Raw genomic sequence first — 12,768 nt, 5'->3', positions numbered from 1 at the left:
AACACAATGGAAAGGTCTAGGGTTTCGAAATAAGGTTATATGGTCGGTGGAGGCTGAGAAATGAGGGCAACATGAGCCATAAGTGTGATTATATAGTGTCCAACCCCATAAATTAGGGTTTCACTAAATGACACGTATGCCCCGTGTATGTGTCTGGAGACCTGACCATGCCACTCATCAGTACGCTAAGCATACAATGTAGTATGCCCCGTGTACTACCCAAGGACTAAATGTGCAACATTTCAACAATGAAGGGCATTAATAAAACATACCAAGATCCAAGTGTTACAATTTGGCCACAAAACATTTGGTTGAAATACATTTGGGCTGAGAGGCACTTTAGGGATAAATGTTTCGTTGTGCATTCAAGCTTGGCTTGAGATTTTTTTGAATGGATGGTTAGTGGTTATAAGTTAGTATCACCAATTTAGTAGAAATTGTCAACACCCGAATTATAACACGTGACCTCCAATCTAAGAGGCAAAGCTTCTACCAAGTGGGGTAGTGAGATTGGTTAGTTTAGTTTCATAAGACATGCCATTTGTTTAGCTTCAACCATTTTGAGACATAATGCAAGTTTATTTCAAGTGATGGCCATGCTGAAGCTCGATGTAACATTTGTGCTATTTGAAATTTAGACATACGCTTATTTGACTTTGGAGGTTACGCTTGGTATTACTTTAAAATTTTGGATTCTTTTGGGTTTTAGGTGTGTTGGTACTTTTTTTTTGTAGTTTTTGTGATACAAAAATGTGAAAACCAAAAGATATTTTAATTATTTGTTTTGGGGGTTATGTGTGCATTTATATCAAGACAGAGTGTTATTTTTTTTGGTGATACGCAACACTCTGTAGACACAACCATTTGAGAATTTAGAAAAACATCATAATGATTTATGCAAAACTAAAAATGACCACGCGTTCACCATTATAAGTAGTTGTTCATGTGAAACATCCCCTTTTGGCCACCTGCTTACAACTTGAATTGATTTTTTTTACTAAAAGTAGTCACCTAGTGTAACATCCCCCTCTGGCACGTATCATAATATTGTCCGCTTTGGGCCACTCGGCACGAGGACTTCCAAGGGGTCACCCATCCTTGTACTACTCCCGCCCGAGCACGCTTAACTGCAGAATTCTTATGAGATCTGCTGCCCTCACGGCTTTAAAACGCGTTGTGACAAGGAAGGTATCCACACCCCTTATAAGGAGATGTTTAGTTCTCCTTCCCAGCCGATGTGGGATCAGATCTAACCCACTTTCACCCCCCATTATAGGGTTCGACGTCCCCGTCGAACAAATCGACCCGTGCCCTGGCTTTGATACCATTTGTAACATCCCCCTCTGGCACGTATCACAATATTGTCCGCTTTGGGCCACTCGGCACGAGGACTTCCCAGGGGGTCACCCATCCTGGTACTACTCGTGCCCGAGCACGCTTAACTGCAGAGTTCATATGGGATCTACAGCCCTCACGGCTTTAAAACGCGTTGTGACAAGGAAGGTATCCACACCCCTTTATAAGGAAATGTTTCGTTCTCCTTCCAAGCCGATGTGGGATCAGATCTAACCCACTTAACAAAGTGGGTTAGATCTGATCCCACATCGGCTTGGAAGGAGAACGAAACATCTCCATATAAGGGGTGTGGATACCTTCCTTATCACAACGCGTTTTAAAGCCGTGAGGGCAGCAAATCCCATAAGAACTCTACAGTTAAGCATGCTCGGGCGGGAGTAGTACCAGGATGGGTGACCCCCTGGGAAGTCCTCGTGCCGAGTGGCCCAAAGCGGACAATATTGTGATATGTGCCAGAGGGGGATGTTACAAATGGTATCAGAGCTAGGGCACGGGTTGATGTGTTCGACGGGGACGTCGAACCCTATAATGGGGGTGAAAGTGGGTTAGATCTGATCCCACATCGGCTTGGAAGGAGAACGAAACATTTCCTTATAAAGGGGTGTGGATACCTTCCTTGTCACAACGCGTTTTAAAGTCGTAAGGGCAGCAGATCCCATAAGAACTCTGCAGTTAAGCGTGCTCGGGCGGGAGTAGTACCAGGATGGGTGACCCCCTGGGAAATCCTCGTGCCGAGTGGCCCAAAGCGGACAATATTGTGATACGTGCCAGAGGGGGATGTTACAAATGGTATTAGAATCGAACCCTATAATGGGGGGTGAAAGTGGGTTAGATCTGATCCCACATCGGCTGGGAAGGAGAACTAAGCATTCCTTATAAAAGGTGTGGATACCTTCCCTAACACAACGCGTTTTAAAGCCGTGAGGGCAGAAGATCCCATAAGAGCTCTGCAGTTAAGCGTGCTCGGGTGGGAGTAGTACCAGGATGGGTGACCCCCTGGGAAGTCCTCGTGTCGAGTGGCCCAAAGCGGACAATATTGTGATATGTGCCAGAGAGGGATGTTACAAACACATACTTTCACATATATAGATAATAGCATCCTACTTATACCAAATACACAAACTTTCACATGCATATACCACATATACACCAAGCACACATACATTAACATATATATGTAGGATGCTATTATTTTAGCACGTATCACAATATTGTCTGGTTTGGGCCACTCGGCACGAGGACTTCCCAGGGGGTCACCCATCCTGGTACTACTCCCGCCCGAGCACGCTTAACTGCAGAGTTCTTATGGGATCTGCTGCCCTCACGGATTTAAAACGCGTTGTGATAGGGAAGGTGTCCACACCCCTTATAAGGAATGCTTAGTTCTCCTTCCCAGCCGATGTGGGATCAGATCTAACCCACTTTCACCCCCTATTATAGGGTTCGACATCCCCGTCGAACACATCGACCCGTGTCGTGGCTCTGATACCATTTGTAACATCTCTCTCTGGCACGTATCACAATATTGTCCGCTTTGGGCCACTCGGCACGAGGACTTCCCAGAGGGTCACCGATCCTGGTACTACTCCCGCCCGAGCACGCTTAACTGCAGAGTTCTTATGGGATCTGCTGCCCTCACGGCTTTAAAACGCGTTGTGATAAGGAAGGTATCCACACCCCTTATATGGAGATGTTTCGTTCTCCTTCCAAGCCGATGTGGGATCAGATCTAACGCACTTTCAGTTACACCTAGTACGACAAGTAGCCATTTACATATGATAGGTTTTCTTTAAATACATTATTTTAGTCATTTGTGACTAGTTTTTCCTTCATTCTTTATGATGACTTTTTTGAATACAAACGACCATGTTTCAGTTGGATTAGGTGTCTAAGCTCATAACTATAATTGGTATGTACTTGAACCGATAGTAGCATGGTCCATTTCGGGTAGTTTTCACCAGAACAATCTGATAGGGTGGATATTTGATAAAGATGTTATTTTTGATTTATTAATATATTATGAGTATAATATATTAGTTGAGAAATCATATTGTTTAATTAGTATCGATCAAGAATTAATTTAGAATTAATTTAGTGATCAAAAGAGATTAATTAAATTTGATTATGTAAATCAGTGAGACATATAGTTTGGGCTAATGATCCATGATTAATTTGTAATGTGCTAAGCTTATGTGAAAGTCCATAAACTAATAGTGAAACGACCCAAAAATCACATACAAAAAATTTCTTTAAAAACATTACTAAAATCATATTTATAAAAACTGTATCATAAGTTATAACATAATTTCTCGAGTATTAATTCAAACATAATATCATTATCAGAGTCAAACATTCCCAGGCTAACTGATTATGATGTGTGCACTGCAATCTTCCAGAGCTCCTCTTTTGAAAACCGAGTACCTGAAACCAAAACTGAAAATCGTAAGCACGAAGCCTAGTGAGCTCCCCCAATCTACCACATACCATGCAATAACAAATAAAACACATACTAGGCCTTGCCCACTGACTGGGACCCCCGTCCCCTACATCGGACCGAAGTCCGAAACTGACTGGGACCCCCGTCCCCTACATCGGACCGAAGTCTGGGCTAACTGGGGCCTTTCCCCCTGCATCGGACCGAAGTCCGGGCTAACTGAACAGAACATAGCATAAACATATCAACTAGCATGATCACACATATACTGCATACTACATCGGGCCGTGACCCGGAACACATAACACATAATTCCTGTCTGAGCCACGAAGGCATCAAACATACTAAATACTGCATCACAACAAAATCCGGAAACTGCTCCTAGCTAAACGGGTCGGCATTGTGGCCTTAGACCCGTTCCTACTGGAAGGAAACTCACCTGAGACTGCTGGACTGATGCTGCTAATCCTTTTGACTGCTACCTAACCTCTGACTCCGAACTGCTGCTCCACTAGCTCCTCGAGCTACCAATGTCAATATAACACTTAGTCCAACTGTCCTCCAAAGGTCAACTAGGTCAACTCTTGTAACACCCGAGATCAGAAAGGTCAAGAAAAGAAAGGAAAAACCATAAGTTGAAGAGGGTTGACTCGTCGAGTCCAGGGAGGAACTCGGCGAGTCGGAGCGGGATCCGGGTGTAAAGCAATTGACCGACTCGGCGAGTCGGCAAGTGGACTCGGCGATTCAGGTCTGGGTTTGGAAACCCTAATTTCGGGACTTGGTACCCTATTTAAGCATCTTATTCTCTTTCCTAGGGCTCAGTTGCGGCCCTATAGTCCAGAACACCAAACCCTAGCCACCATATCCGTTTTTGAGCTAGATCTTGCCTTGAAGAGTGCACTAAAGCTTGGAGAAGGAAGAAAGGCCTTGGAGGTGCAAGAAGGGACTGTAGATTCGGGATTGAGAAGACATTTCAGACCAATTGGAGGTAATAAGTTGTTCTTTGGACTCCCTTTGCGCCTAGATCTATTCTTATGTGTGAGCTTTGGACATTTTTGGCATGATAAGTAACCATTTCGAGTTAGAGGTCCAGATCTGAGGTTGCTACCTCAAATCCATGCTTGATTTGGTCTAGAATCCCCTAAAGTATCAGCCCTTGGTATGTTGAAGAAGTATGTTGCCATAAACCCTAGTTTGAATGTGTTTTGAGCCTAGATCTACACGTAAAGTTTGCCACTTTACGTGGGGGATAGGCCTTAGAAGTATGGATCTATGAGTTGGAAGCCCTGTTTGGCTTGAATAGCCACTACATGGGTTAAGGACTGGATAGACTCGGCGAGTCCTTCGAGTGGACTCGGTGAGTAGCTTGAAGATGAGGAGGAACTCGACGAGTGGGATGAACAGCTCGTCGAGTCGGATGAAGTTAGGCATGAACTCGGCGAGTTGGATGAACAACTCGACGAGTTGGTTGAAGATTGCCTTGGACTCGGTGAGTCTATTAGTGGACTCGGCGAGTCAGGTCGCGAAACCCCAAACCCTTCGAGTTGAGACTCGAATCGGTGAGTCGGGTGGTGACTCAGCGAGTTGGTCAGAACAGGACTTGGAACTGGTTGGACTCAGCGAGTCATAGACTGACTCGGCGAGTCATTATGAGGACTCGGCGAGTAGGGTTGACCTGGAAGGTTGACTTTGACTAGGATTTTGACCTTGACCAGAGTTGACCTAGTTGACCTTTGGAGGTCAGTTGGACTAAGTGTTATATGGATATTGACAGCTCGGAGAGCTAGAGGAACAGCGGTTCAGGAGATTGTCGAGTAGCAGCCAAAGGTTTATCAGCAGAGCTCAGCAGTTCAGGTGATTTTCCTTCCAGTAGGAATGGGTCTAAGGCCACAATGTCGGCCCGTTCAGTTAGCAGTAGTTTCTGGACTTCGGTCCGATGCAGTAGTTAGCATGTTTGATGCCTTCGTGGCTCAGACAGGATTTATGTGTTATGTGAGCCGGGCTACGGCCCGATGTAGTATATGTGTGTTCATGCTAGTGGATATGTTATGCTATATCTAGTCAGCTTCGGACTTCGGTCCGATGTAGGGGACAAGGTCCCAGTCAGCTTCGGACTTCGGTCCGATGTAGGGGACAAGGTCCCAGTCAGCTTCGGACTTCGGTCTGATGTAGGGGACAAGGTCCCAGTCAGCTTCGGACTTCGGTCTGATGTAGGGGGCAAGGTCCCAGTCAGCTTCGGACTTCGGTCCGATGTAGGGGCAAGGCCCCAGTTAGTCCGGACTTCGGTCCGATGCAGTGGGCAAGGCCCGGTATGTGCTTTATATGTTATTGTGTGGTATGTGGTAGATTGGGGGAGCTCACTAAGCTTTGTGCTTACGGTTTTAGTTTTGGTTTCAGGTACCCGGTTTTCAAAAGAGGAGCTCGGGAAGATTGCAGTGCACACACCATAGTCAGTTAGCCTGGGAACGTTTGACTCTGATAATGATGTTATGTTTTGATTTAATACTCTAGAAATTATGTTATGACTTATGATGCGATTTTTATAAATATGATTTTAGTAATGTTTTAAAAAGAAATTTTTAGTCGTGATTTTTGGGTCGTTACAAGTTGGTATCAGAGCCTTGGTTTGAGGGATTCGGGCGCACTCCCGAGTGTGCCTGAACTCAAACTAAGGAAGTGGTATAGAGTTTTCAAAAGAAAAATCATAGTTACAAAAGGATTTTGAGAACAAAAAACAATTTTAGAAAAGTGTAAAGAAAAGAGTTTTAGAAAAAGCAAAAAGAGTTTTGAAAAGAGAAAAGGGTGTGGTGCATGCAATCAGTCGAGCTCAAGTAAGTACTCCCAATTTACCCATACAAGTTATGTTATGATTATCAGTATCAGTTTCAGTTTCAGTTTCAGTTCCAGCTTCAGTAGAACAGCATGCTAGAATAGGACTAAGGATCTAAGATGATGCCTTATGTGCCTGCTTTATGTGTTCAGCTTGATAAGGATTTCATGCTAGTAATGAGTAGACAGTAGCAGGATAGCCTGTGTAGGTTATGCCTGATAGTATGAGCTTAGCATTGTATGTTAGTGCATTTTCTTGTTATGAGAATAGTTTTGCCTGAGTATGTTTCCTTTATCCGAATGCTGCTTGCTTTGTGCTTTGTGGGACTCTGAGGATGGGAGTTAGCCATTAGGTGAATACGTCACATCACATGTGATCAGGATTGAATAATCTCAGAGTGTTGGATTTGGCCCTACGGCGTAGCTCTTGTCTGAGTCCAACCGTTGTAGGGACGAGACTTTTACTCGAAGGATTATCCGAGCCTCATTACATGTGATGGTATTCAGGTGGTGGCTAATTGGCATCCCAAGGAGACCTTCAGCAGCTGAGGACTGGTTTTAGGTGGAGTCAGAAGTTACCTAGGGCAAGCCTAGGATGAGAGTAGCAGAGATCAGTATTAATAGAAGTGATTTGGTGGAGTTGAGGTAACTCTTGAGGAAAGTACGGATAGATATGGAAGGTAGTAGGGGCCCATACTACTGAAAGCAGAGGATCCGTACTCGATTCAAGAGGGGCCAAGAAGAAACTAGGGAATGGTGGAGTGAGTGAGAAATCCCTCAGCAGTAGTGTGTAAATTGATCGGGAATTGTTATATTTTCAGCATGGTGACATTGCGCGAGCTACCAGTTAGCAGTTCAGGCGTCGAGGAGGGATCTGGCTCGGTCTTTAGAGTCGGGCAGCTTGATGATCAGATGAGGGATTTCATTTCCGCAGAGATCATGCGCAACATCATTGATCAGACTCCAGTGATTTTCGGTTCGATTAGAGAGGCCATTGTGGAGCTCATGGACCGTCATCTTGAGGCCTTTAAGGCCGGAATAGTTTTAGGACAGATTGGGACTCGTCTAGGTCCCGAATCTTATGGAGTTCAGGGATCCATCAGGGAGGGAGATCCCATTTCTAGTTTCTGCCACCAGGGGACAGGAGTGAGTGGGGCACCTTGTCTCCAAGAGAGACCTCTGTATGATTGGATAGTTGAGGCAGTTTCACGAGCCATTCGCGAGGATCTGCCCGACATGGTCGTGAGGATCACTGATAGATTGATCGAGAGGCTCCAGGATCAAACAGTTGTTGTTCAGACGGCGGGCAGGGAGTCAGAAAGGAAGAGGAAAGCGGATGAGACTCAGGTAGCCTCAGATTCAGGTAAGAGGCCCAAGGGTTCGGATTTGAGGACGAGGAACTATCAGAACCGCAGTCGATGCGGGAAGTGCGGAAGGACGCACATGGGTGTGTGCAGGTGTAGAAATGGTGATGATTTGGGCTGTTTCAGATGCGGTCGAATGGGTCATATCAGCAGGGATTGTACTACTACCATTGCCCAGGGACTTGACCCGATATGTTTCCATTGCGGTCAGAGAGGCCACAAGAAGGCCCACTGTCCGAGTTTGTATACAGCAGGGCAGGTGCCAGCTCCTGCCCCTGGGACTTCGAAAGCCACCATTGGACATCAGGGCCGGGCAAGGGCGCCTACGGCTTAGAGCTAAGTTTTCCGGTAGATTTCAGCAGGGATTCGAGCAGTACTGAGTGATGGAGGTATGTATCTTTTGCTTTTCTGTCATCTATTATTGTGATATTATTGTTATGTTGTTGCATTGTTATCAGTAAGATTGAGTGTGGAGGTATTATATTACCTGCTTGTGGTCGAGTTTTATGCCATCTGCATACCTTGGAATTTGAATGGTGAAATGGAGGTCGTTCCCTCTAGATCAGGTTACTTCGGATACAGTAACTGTACCATGTATGTGTAAGATGCAGTAGTGCTTTACTACTTGCGGAGGGCGTTAGTCGAGTAATGATCAGTTATATTCTCAGTTGTGATAGTTCAGAGTTTTTTTTTGTGGAGTAGCTAGCGGTCAGTAAGAAAGTAAGTTGGGGAGGTGCACCCCAAACGTAGATTCTCAGGATGTAGTCCCTAAAGCAATTACAGTTAAGGATCGAAGGGTGCTCAGTCAGATAGCAGGAAGGGTGTGGATCTGGTAATAGTTAGTTGGAGCGCTAGCAAGGATAAACGTCGGCGGACAGCATATCGCCCTTTTAATAAAAGGAAGGTTGGAAATCCTTTCGACCAGTGAGCAGTAAGGATCTAGTCGAATCCAAGTAGGGGAGAACCCTTCCAAGTATACAAGAATAAGAGCCACGTAGACTCAGAATGATTGCGCGGCCTCTGAAATGATTGTAGCACAGTGATTGATGGATTGAGGAGTTTAGATTTGGGAGTTCAAGGACCTTTCCAGCAGTTAGTTCATGTAATCGAGATGGTTAGAAGCTGGTTGAGAATCCAGGATTGGAGGACCACCTGTAGAGGCTCAATTGAGTCGGAATGAGGATTCTGAGAACGGTTAGCAAGAGATGTCTTCGTATTAGTAGCCAGTGGCAGAGTCAGCATACAGGATTGCGTAGATTCAGGAGTTGGGAGTTTGGAAACTTCCCAACAATAGCTTCTTGTATCCAGATTAGTAGACGGTTGGTTTGGGAACCAAGCCGAAGAGTTCCTCAACGAAGTGCTAAGTATATCAAGGATATAAGATGTCGAGGATGATGCAGCATTCAAATACTGAGGTTTGTTTTTAAGAAATCAGGATGAGGAATCACTTGCGGGACTAGGGATAGTCAGGATGTCCTCGGGATAGTAGTAGTAGTGGTGTTGTAAGTCTGCGGGGGTAGCCGTAGCATTCACTAGCAGTCAGATAGTAGTAGTGTTGTAAGTCTGCGGGGGTAGCCGTAGCATTCACTAGCAGTCAGATAGTAGTAGTGTTGTAAGTCTGCGGGGGTAGCCGTAGCATTCACTAGCAGTCAGATAGTAGTAGTAGTGTTGTAAGTCTGCGGGGATAGTCGTAGCATTCACTAGCAGTTAGATAGTAGTAGTAGTGGTGTTGTAAGTCTGCGGGGGTAGCCGTAGCATTCGCTAGCAGCCGGATAGTATTAGAAGGTTGTAAGTCCGCGAGCGTAGTCGCAGCCTTTATCAGATTGGTAGGTAGCATGAGCGCGTTGTTGGACACGGGAAAGCAGTAGTACCCACCAGTTCGGGTGCAGTAGTGAGGATATGGGAATCCACGAGTTAGATTTTGGATTTCCCAAATGGTTCGGTTATGGTTAAGTCGGCGATTTGTCAGGTAGATCGTCGCCTCAGTTATGAGATCAGAGTAGTAGTGGCCCGTTGGGGTTCGGGTATGTTAAAGGCTACCGTCAGTCTGGGAGCCATCATGTTGTTAGTCGTGGAATCGATGATGTCAGGATGTGACGAATGGACCCGATCGGTTGGATCGGAAGGTTGCTTGAGCCATAGTGACAGGATAACTAGTGGAAACTAGTTCTAGAGAAAGATTTCGAACAGAAGTCGTGGGAGTGACTAAGTAAGGAGTCCTTTGACTCCACGGTTGAGTGGAACTCAGTGTTTCAGTCAGATCAGTGTTTCAGGCAACTCAGTGTTTCAGCCAGTTCAGTGTTTCAGGCAGCTCAGTGTTTCAGCCAGTTCAGTGTTTCAGGCAGCTCAGTGTTTCATCCAGTTCAGTGTTTCAGGCAACTCAGTGTTTCAGTCAGTTCAGTGTTTCAGGCAGCTCAGTGTTTCAGTCAGTTCAGTGTTTCAGGCAGCTCAGTGTTTCAGTCAGTTCAGTGTTTCAGGCAGCTCAGTGTTTCAGTCAGTTCAGTGTTTCAGGCCGTTCAGCGTTTCAGTCGGTTCAGCGTTGCAGGCATGTTCAGTATTGCAGGCAGTTCAGTGTTTGGAAAGTTTCAGAGTTTTGGACAGTATTAGTATTTGTGTTGGAAGGCAAGTGCTGGCGGTATAGTTGGTTGATTTGGAAATGGCAAGTCCCTCTCAGCAGGATCAGTCGAGCCTTCTGCCAAGTACAAGTGATCTGTAAGGATAGCTAGGCAAGTAGCTTTTCTTTCAGGATGGAAGGCTCGAGTTACTAGGAGTTGAGTAATCAGTTGGGATATAAGCAAGCTGGTTCCAGCAGCTTCGTTTCAGTAGTGACCGGCACTGTGAGTGGCTGGAGTGATGGACAAAAGGGTGTTAGTTTCCCAGACAGAGAGTTGGAGGCAGATCGCAGGACAGTTGGCCATAGCAAACTTCGAGGACGAAGTTTAGTTTAAGTGGGGGAGAGTTGTAACACCCGAGATCAGAAAGGTCAAGAAAAGAAAGGAAAAACCATAAGTTGAAGAGGGTTGACTCGTCGAGTCCAGGGAGGAACTCGGCGAGTCGGAGCGGGATCCGGGTGTAAAGCAATTGACCGACTCGGCGAGTCGGCAAGTGGACTCGGCGATTCAGGTCTGGGTTTGGAAACCCTAATTTCGGGACTTGGTACCCTATTTAAGCATCTTATTCTCTTTCCTAGGGCTCAGTTGCGACCCTATAGTCCAGAACACCAAACCCTAGCCACCATATTCGTTTTTGAGCTAGATCTTGCCTTGAAGAGTGCACTAAAGCTTGGAGAAGGAAGAAAGGCCTTGGAGGTGCAAGAAGGGACTGTAGATTCGGGATTGAGAAGACATTTCAGACCAATTGGAGGTAATAAGTTGTTGTTTGGACTCCCTTTGCGCCTAGATCTATTCTTATGTGTGAGCTTTGGACATTTTTGGCATGATAAGTAACCATTTCGAGTTAGAGGTCCAGATATGAGGTTGCTACCTCAGATCCATGCTTGATTTGGTCTAGAATCCTTCAAAGTATCAACCCTTGGTATGTTAAAGAAGTATGTTGCCATAAACCCTAGTTTGAATGTGTTTTGAGCCTAGATCTACACGTAAAGTTTGCCACTTTACGTGGGGGATAGGCCTTAGAAGTATGGATCTATGAGTTGGAAGCCCTGTTTGGCTCGAATAGCCACTACATGGGTTAAGGACTGGATAGACTCGGCGAGTCCTTCGAGTGGACTCGGCGAGTAGCTTGAAGATGAGGAGGAACTCGACGAGTGGGATGAACAGCTCGTCGAGTCGGATGAAGTTAGGCATGAACTCGGCGAGTTGGATGAACAACTCGACGAGTTGGTTGAAGATTGCCTTGGACTCGGTGAGTCTATTAGTGGACTCGGCGAGTTAGGTCACGAAACCCCAAACCCTTCGAGTTGAGACTCGAATCGGTGAGTCGGGTGGTGACTCAGCGAGTTGGTCAGAACAGGACTTGGAACTGGTTGGACTCGGCGAGTCATAGACTGACTCGGCGAGTCGAGTCACGAATAGAAAGACCCTGAGCATATGAACTCGGCGAGTCATTATGAGGACTCGGCGAGTAGGGTTGACCTGGAAGGTTGACTTTGACCTTGACCAGAGTTGACCTAGTTGACCTTTGGAGGTAAGTGTTATATGGATATTGACAGCTCGGAGAGCTAGAGGAACAGCGGTTCCTGAGATTGTCGAGTAGCAGCCAAAGATTTATCAGCAGAGCTCAGCAGTTCAGGTGAGTTTCCTTCCAGTAGGAACGGGTCTAAGGCCACAATGACGGCCCGTTCAGTTAGCAGTAGTTTCTGGACTTCGGTCCGATGCAGTAGTTAGCATGTTTGATGCCTTCGTGGCTCAGACAGGATTTATGTGTTATGTGAGCCGGGCTATGGCCCGATGTAGTATATGTGTGTTCATGCTAGTGGATATGTTATGCTATATCTAGTCAGCTTCGGACTTCGGTCCGATGTAGGGGACAAGGTCCCAGTCAGCTTCGGACTTCGGTCCGATGTAGGGGACAAGGTCCCAGTCAGCTTCGGACTTCGGTCTGATGTAGGGGGCAAGGTCCCAGTCAGCTTCGGTCTTCGGTCCGATGTAGGGGCAAGGCCCCAGTTAGTCCGGACTTCGGTCCGATGTAGTGGGCAAGGCCCAGTATGTGCTTTATATGTTATTGTGTGGTATGTGGTAGATTGGGGGAGCTCACTAAGCTTCGTGCTTACGGTTTTCAGTTTTGGTTTCAGGTACCCGGTTTTCAAAAGAGGAGCTCGGGAAG

General features: G+C 46.0%; 1 pseudogene; it reads right to left on the bottom strand.

The window, feature by feature from the left end:
- Window positions 1-2,580: 2,580 nt before the first annotated feature.
- LOC111904619 (5S ribosomal RNA) lies at window positions 2,581-2,698 on the bottom strand (annotated as a pseudogene).
- Window positions 2,699-12,768: the final 10,070 nt, after the last annotated feature.

Source organism: Lactuca sativa, chromosome 3 (genome assembly GCF_002870075.4).
Source record: "Lactuca sativa cultivar Salinas chromosome 3, Lsat_Salinas_v11, whole genome shotgun sequence".
In the NCBI taxonomy this organism is placed as follows: Eukaryota; Viridiplantae; Streptophyta; class Magnoliopsida; order Asterales; family Asteraceae; genus Lactuca; species Lactuca sativa.
This window is presented reverse-complemented; position numbering and strand designations above follow the sequence as displayed.